The 9,247-nt window shown below is 41.3% G+C and overlaps 1 pseudogene; it reads right to left on the bottom strand.

Annotated features, from left to right (window-relative positions):
• Window positions 1-2,391: 2,391 nt before the first annotated feature.
• On the bottom strand, window positions 2,392-3,311 carry LOC149183409 (putative sugar phosphate/phosphate translocator At1g12500 pseudogene; annotated as a pseudogene).
• Window positions 3,312-9,247: the final 5,936 nt, after the last annotated feature.

The raw sequence follows: 9,247 nt of genomic DNA, 5'->3' as shown, positions 1-9,247 counted from the left end.
GCAGGGATGGATCAAGGAGGAGGAATGCTTGGAAAAGGTTGGGATGGTACAGAGAGGGTCTAAGGGATCCCTAACATTCTTTCCGAGAGTTTCACAAAGTCTGGATGCTATGCAACCGAGGTTATGGACTTCTACAGGAAGTCTGCAGGGGTTTCTACAGGATGTTCTGTAATTCTTCTACAGGATGTTTCGAAATGGGATTTTGAAGCATGGATGGAGGGAAAAAGATGGAGGAATGAGTATGAAGGTGAAATAGGGGTGTGAAGAGGTCTAGGACTTGGTGGATGAGGCTAAGGAGCGATTGGATTTGTTCAAGGATGGATGAAACGATGTTGCACAAGAAGATGAGAATCATGGCAAAGTAAGCGGATGAGGCAAATGTAAGGTAAGGGTTATAAGTGAAGGGTGAAGCAGGTAGGTTGGATGGAGTATGGGCAAGTAAGGAAGGATAACAAGTACTCTGCAAGTGGTTTTTCAAACTGAACAAACAAAGACATGCAAGAAAACAAAGATCTAGTTATAAAACCTATGACCTAGTTACTTCACTCTAATCTGACCTAACAGCAAAAGGAAATGAACAGAAGTTTATTTGCAGTGAAACCATGTGAAACAACTATGAAACTAAGTGATCATAAACCTAAGCATGCATCCAAACTGATATCAAGTTCTACGAACGAGATTCAAACACTAATGATTGCATGGTGAAGCAAAGAAAGTGTCTTTGTTTGGGACAGCATGGTTACTTCAACTCCAGCCCCTGATCCAATAAGGAAGAGGTGAAACCAAAAGCGTTTGCTGACCCTTTTTTGGAGCTTTTTCCTGTTATTATCCTACCAATATATTCTAAACATAAACAGCTACTTTAACCATCAAAAGAAATCTAAATAACGAAGTAAGATCTAAATCTAAATAGCAGATTTTATTTTAAGAACGCAGCAAACACATAAAGATAAACGAAGGAGGTACTGGGCGCTTGAGATGGGCCCAACCCCAAGAGCTACAGCCTCCCAAGAGAGATTTAGAGCTGGTGCAAAGCTGGATTCATATTTATTGATCAAGAAATGAAGAGTTACATCAAAACTGTCCATAAGAAGGACTTGAAAATGAGCTGAAAGCAAAGCTAATCTATTGCATAAAAATCGAACTACAAACTAGCTAACTAATGGCTGCAAAAATGACTAACCACTAGCTACTATCTACTGGCTAACTATCTAACATCCACTGGCTAACCAAAATGAGGCCCTAAGCCTTCTTATTTATACAAATTGAGGACCCAACAGTCCTCCTAAACTTTAGGGACTCGGCTGCCCAAAACTTGGAGTTAACAGCAGTCCTACTTGATTTGCTTGGCTGCCCTTGTGCTGATTGATTCGGTGGCCCTTGAAGTCCGAGCTGATGGTGGAGAATTCGAGGTAAGGGCCCATAAATGAAGGGGACACCTTCCTACAAATCCTCTAGCTTGTTCTCCCACGAATTTGGCTGCCAAGTGCTCATTAAGACCTTCAATTTTGTCTCCAAGTTGACCAAAAAGGCTACACAAAGCACCCATTAGACTTGTTGGCATAATGACTAACCAAATTCACTCTATTAACATAAATATAATCAAAAACATGCAATAAACTAATGAGAATGGTGGATTAAGTCAAATTAGGAGGTTGAATGAGCCCAAATAATTGTTCATTTTTAGGGCTCATCATCACCCCCCTACTGAAAGTGTTGCTCATCCTCTGAGCAACCAATCTCTCTCCTCATCTTTGATGGCCCTGGTGGCTTCTTTGGCTAACATCTCGGCTAATTCCTCCTTTGGCTTCCCTCTTTTCAAACTTCCTGTAGAAACAGTTCGCTGGCTTCCTGTAGAAACAGTCTGCTAACTTCCTGTAGAACCAATTTTCTCTGACTTTGCTTGCTTGGCTAGGGGTGCCTTCTCCTTTAACTGTGCTGCTGCCTAAAAGCTGACGAATCCAACACAAATGGCAAGTCTAATGTATTATAAAAGCACACAAGTACAATGAACTGCCCGAGAATAGATATTGCATGCCAAAACTGGATGGGAAAATGTGTTTCCAAGCCTTTAACTGAATCAAATGGCATTCTTAATCTTGGATTTGAACTCTGCTAAGAATTGATAACAGAAGCAGAACAGAACATAAGATAGATCAAGGGTAGAGAAAATATGACTTGCTCACATACCACTGCTATGAATCAGCATTTCCCTTCAATCTGACATTGCTTCAAAACAGGCCAAAAATGAGAATTCCCAAGTTTTGTTTCAAGCTGCTTCATAGATGTCCTCTTCTCTGTCATGAAACCATGCTTCTTTTCTTCTTCCCACTGTCTGCTGATTTTCCTAGTGAATTCTCAGCCTTGTTATGAGTGTGCAAGTATATGAAATCATATGGAAGAAATGGTGGCCTTGGCATTTCCTAAAACCTGCAACGTGAGGGCACTCGTATGTTTTGTAACAAGGAAGTTGGTTAAATTCACAAGATAAGCCATGGTCATGTTTCCAAGCAACAGGAATATGATAAAGGTGTTTTCTCTGGCTTTTTCAATAGCAATAGCTAATACATTACCCTCCACAAAAAGAGTAACAGGAAGCAATAACAGCGCAGCAATTGGTGCCATGTACATGAGCAAATTCATAGAGTGAAGCTTCTCTGCCTCAGAGGTAAGCAGGAGCCCCTGAACAACTGATTTCAATGCTCTGGCAGCAGTTGATCCTAGGCAAACCAAAAAGCCAAAAAGGTGGAATGATGGCTCACTGTTGCTTGCAATAACAATGCCAAATACCACAGGCACCAAGGCCATATAAACCACAGAAGACTCCCTCTTACATGTTATTATAAATGCAAAATATTGCTTGTGAAGAAGGGAGTTGTTGCCCCAATAGCTTGATTGAAGGAGACTGGCAAATAGCGCAGAGAAATATTGCCACAAACAACCGAGAAGGAGAAAATGAAGCTCAGTGCCAATATCTCAAGAAACTGTCTCCTGGAGACGATGAACTGCATTGGTATAATCTCTAACCATGAAATTGCCAGAAAACCATAAAATGAACAGGCACACATGTGCAACATTGTGAGGAATATTGGGTATCTGCATCCAAAAAAACTAAGTAGGCATTTGTTAAGCAATAGCACACCAATATTGGAAGAGTACCAAGCTGCAATAATGAGAGCTGTTGTAATAGTCTGGGACATAGGAAATGCACCATATTTTCCTTCTCCTGTTGGAGTTGGAGGTATGTCAATAACTTCTTGTTCAAGCTTTGGATCACTGCCCCGCCTCGTCCATGTTTGTGTTTCGGCCATAGCTGAAGAGGGCTTGAAAAATCAGATCTGATCAATATTCGGAAGACCCAATTGGTTTCCAGACCTGAGCATCGTCTGGGTACTTGTCTATACTGCGTAGGACTCAGATGGACCCAAAACAGATGTAGATGTCTCTGCGCCTCTGCACAATCTTGGTATGCTGGAGAATTTTGAACAGGCCAAAACAATCAGCGAAGGATGATAGGTTAATCATTTTGAGGAAGCAGAGGATGTATACTTCAGTTGAACATGATGCAAGTGCAAGTTAACAGCAGTCTATGAGTTTCGGCTGAGCGCTCATTAATTCTGCGTGATTTTTGGTGGAGTGAGGTGGCAAAAACGTGTGCTAGCCCATATGAACTGTTGTGCTATCATGAACTGCATGTCTTCTTCTATTTGTTAATCAATTGATGCCCTATGCACTGAGGTTCAGCAAATCTTCCATTGCCTGTGTTTCTCAACTTCCACGTGAATGACTATCCACGCATGCTGCGTGATTTTCTCGTGAGTGCTAGAGAACTGGATGCCTTGCTATATTCATGGCTTAATTTCACCATTCCATTTGTTCATGCAATGCTTAGACTAGATTCATGCAATAGATGAACAAGGTTTAGTCACGTACCTGAAGTCAAACGGCTGCTTGTGAAGCTTTTTGCTGCTGCATGCTCATGTTCTGCTGCTGCATGCTTGGATCCTTTGGTTGCATGAGGGCTTGGATGATGATTTTTTATTGCTTTTCCTTGTGCAGGTGTCCTCTGACCAGATCTAAGCTACATGCATTTGTTTCCACGTTCAGATCTGCACGTTCAAGCTGCTGCTGCTGCAATGTCACATAACCAGAACTTGTTTTCGCCATTTCTCCCAAACGGTAAAGCGGATTGATCTGAAACTTGCTGAGCATGTTTCTATCATCATGATGCATCTCCCATAGCAAAATCGTGATCAATGGATGCATGGATTTCGAGAAAAATGGAAAATGGCTGAAGATTTCAGAGATCGATTTCTTGGAAACCGTGCATCGGAATCGGCTGAAACTGCTTGGGTAGGTTACCATCACTCATATTCATATCCCCATGAAACAGGTTTTGAAACGGATGCACGGTTATGGAGAAAATGCAAAAATGGCTAATGGTGATGGAGGCTTATTTCTTGGAAACCGTGCACCGGAATTGGCTGAAACTACTCAAGCATGTTGCCATCACCCTTGTACAATTCCCCATAAAACGGTTTGTCAAATGGATGCATGGTTTTCAAGTTATGGCAAAAACAAATTTTGTTCCATGTGTTTTTTTCTTCAAGGCATTTTGCAAGTGTTTGCATGGAAGGGAAAACTGAGCTTGGGATGTGATGCAGGTATGGAGATGATGGAGGAGGAGTTGGAAGATTACATGAGGACTTCTGAACCCTTGAGGAAGCTACCATGTTCGCCAAACCACTTTTTGAAATCCATGTCTAGTTTCCCACAATTTCTACAGGAAGTTCATGTAGAAGCACAATGAGAAGCACAAGGAGGTGGAAAAAAAATGATGGATAAAGGCAAGGGATGGACACACAAGTGCTTGTAGGCCTAATCAACAGATTCCCACCATTAGATTCACTTTTGAAATTGGATTTGGCTCATCCAAAGGTTCTACAGGATGTTTCTTGTAGAAATACAGAGCTTCCTGTAGAAGGCACAAGAAAAATTCCTTCGACCTTGATTTGAGTGCTCCTCCTGTCATGAAACGTCCTTCTTGCAACCTACAATTAGCCAATGGAAATTAGTTTTATTTTTATTTCTCTTTTTCTCTTTTTTTTTTGAAAAACAACTAGGGTGCCTCATGGAGGTTTTCACCCTAATTGCCTGCCCTGGGCGCCTCCAAGGAAGGTTTTCACACAGGGATCTTATTCCATTTTTATTTTCTTTTCTTTCCAACCCATTGACCGCCTCATGGAGGTTTTCAATCAATGAGCCAATCTAAGGTGCCTCCAAGGAGGTTTTCACCTTAGATTTTTATTTTCTTCTTATTTTCATTTTTTTTCTTTTTTTTTTCTTTTTTTTTTTCTACCCTACCCTACTTGAAAAACAAAATCATTTTCAAGTATAAGAATACTTCCAATGGAGCCATGTGCACATCGAGATTAGAGACAAAATGATGTGAAGGCTCAAAATGCATGCTTTGACAGGTATCTGAATCTCAGAGACCAAATGATCTGGCTTTGAATGGATCAAACATAACTGAGGGAGAAAGTACCACTGCAACTTAGTGACCTTCTGAAACCATATCTCAATATAGCTTTGATATCCTTGGTCGTCTTGCTGATTTGGATCATTCTTCATGTCACCTTCTATCATGACCTTCTGATCTTCCTCTTTTTTTTTATCTTTCTCTTGAGTACATGGAGGATTTGATGATAACCATGAGGCAACTCTCTCGATCTCTGATTTAGATCTCTTCTCTTCATCAAGTGCAGCCCATGGTTCTTTGATCTCCTCTTTGGAACCTTCTTTTTCCTTTGGTCCTTCAATGTTGTCAATAGATTCTCTCTTTTGCAACACTCTTCCTGAGCTTTGGTGAACATCATTGAGCTCAAAAGGAGTCATTTGCACATGTTGTGCCTCAGCTTTGCAATTGGGTTGAGCTACTCCATTGTATGGCTTTGGAAATGGTGGTACAGGTAGTTGAGTGGAGGTGTGAAATTGAGATTGAGATGGATGGCATTGTGGTTGGGTAGGCATTTGGGGTTGCCTTGGTGGAGGAGGAGGCGATGGTTGTGGATGAGCAGGTGGTGGAGGAAAATGAGCGGGATGAGAGTTGTACTGGGGCCTCCACTCCTGATAAGGTGCATTCCACTGAGGCTGTGGCTGAGCATAAGAGTGAAATGAATGAGCAACTGGTAGGGCATAATATGGATCTGTGAAGGAACAAGGAGAATATGACCAAGGAGGAGGTGTAGACCAGGAAGGATGAGCAGGGGGACCCCAAGAAGGCATGAAAGTGGCTTGATAGGGGTCATAATAGGTCTCGAATGTCCCTTGCAGTTCCTGCTGATAAGATCTAGGTTCATGTGGCCTCCTTTGGTTCATATAGTAGAGTGATTCAGTGGCTCCTTTTGCTCTCTGATATGCAGCTTTGAATCTGGGTAAGGAAGGGCACTGATCTGTAGGATGGTATTCTTCACAGACAAAACACACTTCTATGGAGTACAATGGACATTCGTTCCTAGGATGCTTTCTAGTGCACCTAGGACAAAAAATGGCCAAAGCCCTCTTGGCTTCTTCTTGCTTCTTTTGGATCCGCAAGGTATCCAGTTGCATGGCAAGAAACTGCCTCATATCACTCTTGAAATCTTCCAGCTGATTTGCAAATTCATCTTTGGATAAGGGACTGCTCCCAACATTTCTGCTTGTAGCCATTTGCTCCAGAGGAATGTTTTCTTCTTCTTCTCCCCTAGAGGTTCTTCAGATATGTCTTGATGTCCACCCAGGGGTTCTTCTTAGTCACAGCCATCGAAGAAGAGAGAAGGTTGGCTGTGTGAAGCAAAGGGGGGTGTTGTGAAAATATTTTTCTAACTTATCTCTACTCCTACAAGGCATGAAATGAAATCTTTTTGGTTGTTTTTTTTTGCTTTTTTCTACTTCTACCTGCAAAACTGAAATGGATTGAACTGCAACTAACTATCTTGCTAAAACGAAAATGCGGAATTGAAATGAAAGCATGAAAGGACTAATCTATTTTGCACAAATGAAATTGCAAGAATGAAATGCTAGGCTACGCTTGCGGAATTGAATTGCTAATCTACACTTGTAGAAATGAAATTGCGGAATTGAAATGCTAATCTATGAAAGCGGGAAATTCTAATCTACTTTTGAAAAAATGAAATTGCATAATGGAAATGAAATAAACTACTTAGCAGAAGGTTGTAGTAGAAAATAGAAGAATAGCAAAAATCACTAATACTCTGATGCTTCCCCGGCAACGGCGCCAAAAAGATGGTGGGCCCCAGTATTGTAGCAATAATGCTACAACTCCTGGAACTCCCTTCTTTAATTTTATCAACCCGGTAGTTCGTAACAAACTTGGAAGCGACGGTGCTGTATGCACAAGTACTAGCTCTTGCCGCAGCTGTCACTTGGTCAGCTGGCACAAGTCCGCTAGGGGCTCAAGCCAACTTCTATGAGCTCTTAGAAGAAGCTTTTTAACTGATGGACGAAAGCTAACTCAAAGGAAGCTAATCTACTTGCGGAAAGAAACTGAAAGCCAAAAAGAAACACAAACCCTAGCAAACCCTAATTCTACCAGCTAGTCCTACTGATGTAAAGGAGAGAATGCAAACTACGAAAAGAGATGCCATTACTTCTAGGAAGGTAAAATGCATGTGTCTAAGTTATCACTATCTGAAGAAAACATCTTTTTGTATTTTTGATTAAGTTATTAGAATTATCATGCATGTGCTTTTAACTGGCTTTTCACTGTGCAGGGATGGATCAAGGAGGAGGAATGCTTGGAAAAGGTTGGGATGGTACAGAGAGGGTCTAAGGGATCCCTAACATTCTTTTCGAGAGTTTCACAAAGTCTGGATGCTATGCAACCGAGGTTATGGACTTCTACAGGAAGTCTGCAGGGGTTTCTACAGGATGTTCTGTAATGCTTCTACAGGATGTTTCGAAATGGGATTTTGGAGCATGGATGGAGGGAAAAAGATGGAGGAATGAGTATGAAGGTGAAATAGGGGTGTGAAGAGGTCTAGGACTTGGTGGATGAGGCTAAGGAGCGATTGGATTTGTTCAAGGATGGATGAAACGATGTTGCACAAGAAGATGAGAATCATGGCAAAGTAAGCGGATGAGGCAAATGTAAGGTAAGGGTTATAAGTGAAGGGTGAAGCAGGTAGGTTGGATGGAGTATGGGCAGGTAAGGAAGGATAACAGGTACTCTGCAAGTGGTTTTTCAAACTGAACAAACAAAGACATGCAAGAAAACAAAGATCTAGTTATAAAACCTATGACCTAGTTACTTCACTCTAATCTGACCTAACAGCAAAAGGAAATGAACAGAAGTTTATTTGCAGTGAAACCATGTGAAACAACTATGAAACTAAGTGATCATAAACCTAAGCATGCATCCAAACTGATATCAAGTTCTACGAACGAGATTCAAACACTAATGATTGCATGGTGAAGCAAAGAAAGTGTTTTTGTTTGGGACAGCATGGTTACTTCAACTCCAGCCGCTGATCTAATAAGGAAGAGGTGAAACCAAAAGCGTTTGCTGACCCTTTTTTGGAGCTTTTTCCTGTTATTATCCTACCAATATATTCTAAACATAAACAGCTACTTTAACCATCAAAAGAAATCTAAATAACAAAGCAAGATCTAAATCTAAATAGCAGATTTTATTTTAAGAACGCAGCAAACACATAAAGATAAACGAAGGAGGTACTGGGCGCTTGAGATGGGCCCAACCCCAAGAGCTACAGCCTCCCAAGAGAGATTTAGAGCTGGTGCAAAGCTGGATTCATCTTTATTGATCAAGAAATGAAGAGTTACATCAAAACTGTCCACAAGAAGGACTTGAAAATGAGCTGAAAGCAAAGCTAATCTATTGCATAAAAATCGAACTACAAACTAGCTAACTAATGGCTGCAAAAATGACTAACCACTAGCTACTATCTACTGGCTAACTAGCTAACATCCACTGGCTAACCAAAATGAGGCCCTAAGCCTTCTTATTTATACAAATTGAGGACCCAACAGTCCTCCTAAACTTTAGGGACTCGGCTGCCCAAAACTTGGAGTTAACAGCAGTCCTACTTGACTTGCTTGGCTGCCCTTGTGCTGATTGATTTGGTGGCCCTTGAAGTCCGAGCTGATGGTGGAGAATTCGAGGTAAGGGCCCATAAATGAAGGGGACACCTTCCTACAAATCCTCTAGCTTGTTCTCCCACGAATTTGG

Source organism: Pinus tabuliformis, chromosome 3_2 (genome assembly GCF_031772625.1).
Source record: "Pinus tabuliformis cultivar Carrire ecotype Pingquan chromosome 3_2, CPIR1, whole genome shotgun sequence".
In the NCBI taxonomy this organism is placed as follows: domain Eukaryota; kingdom Viridiplantae; phylum Streptophyta; class Pinopsida; order Pinales; family Pinaceae; genus Pinus; species Pinus tabuliformis.
Note: the sequence above shows the minus strand (reverse complement) of the source record. Positions and strands in the feature narration are given on the sequence as shown.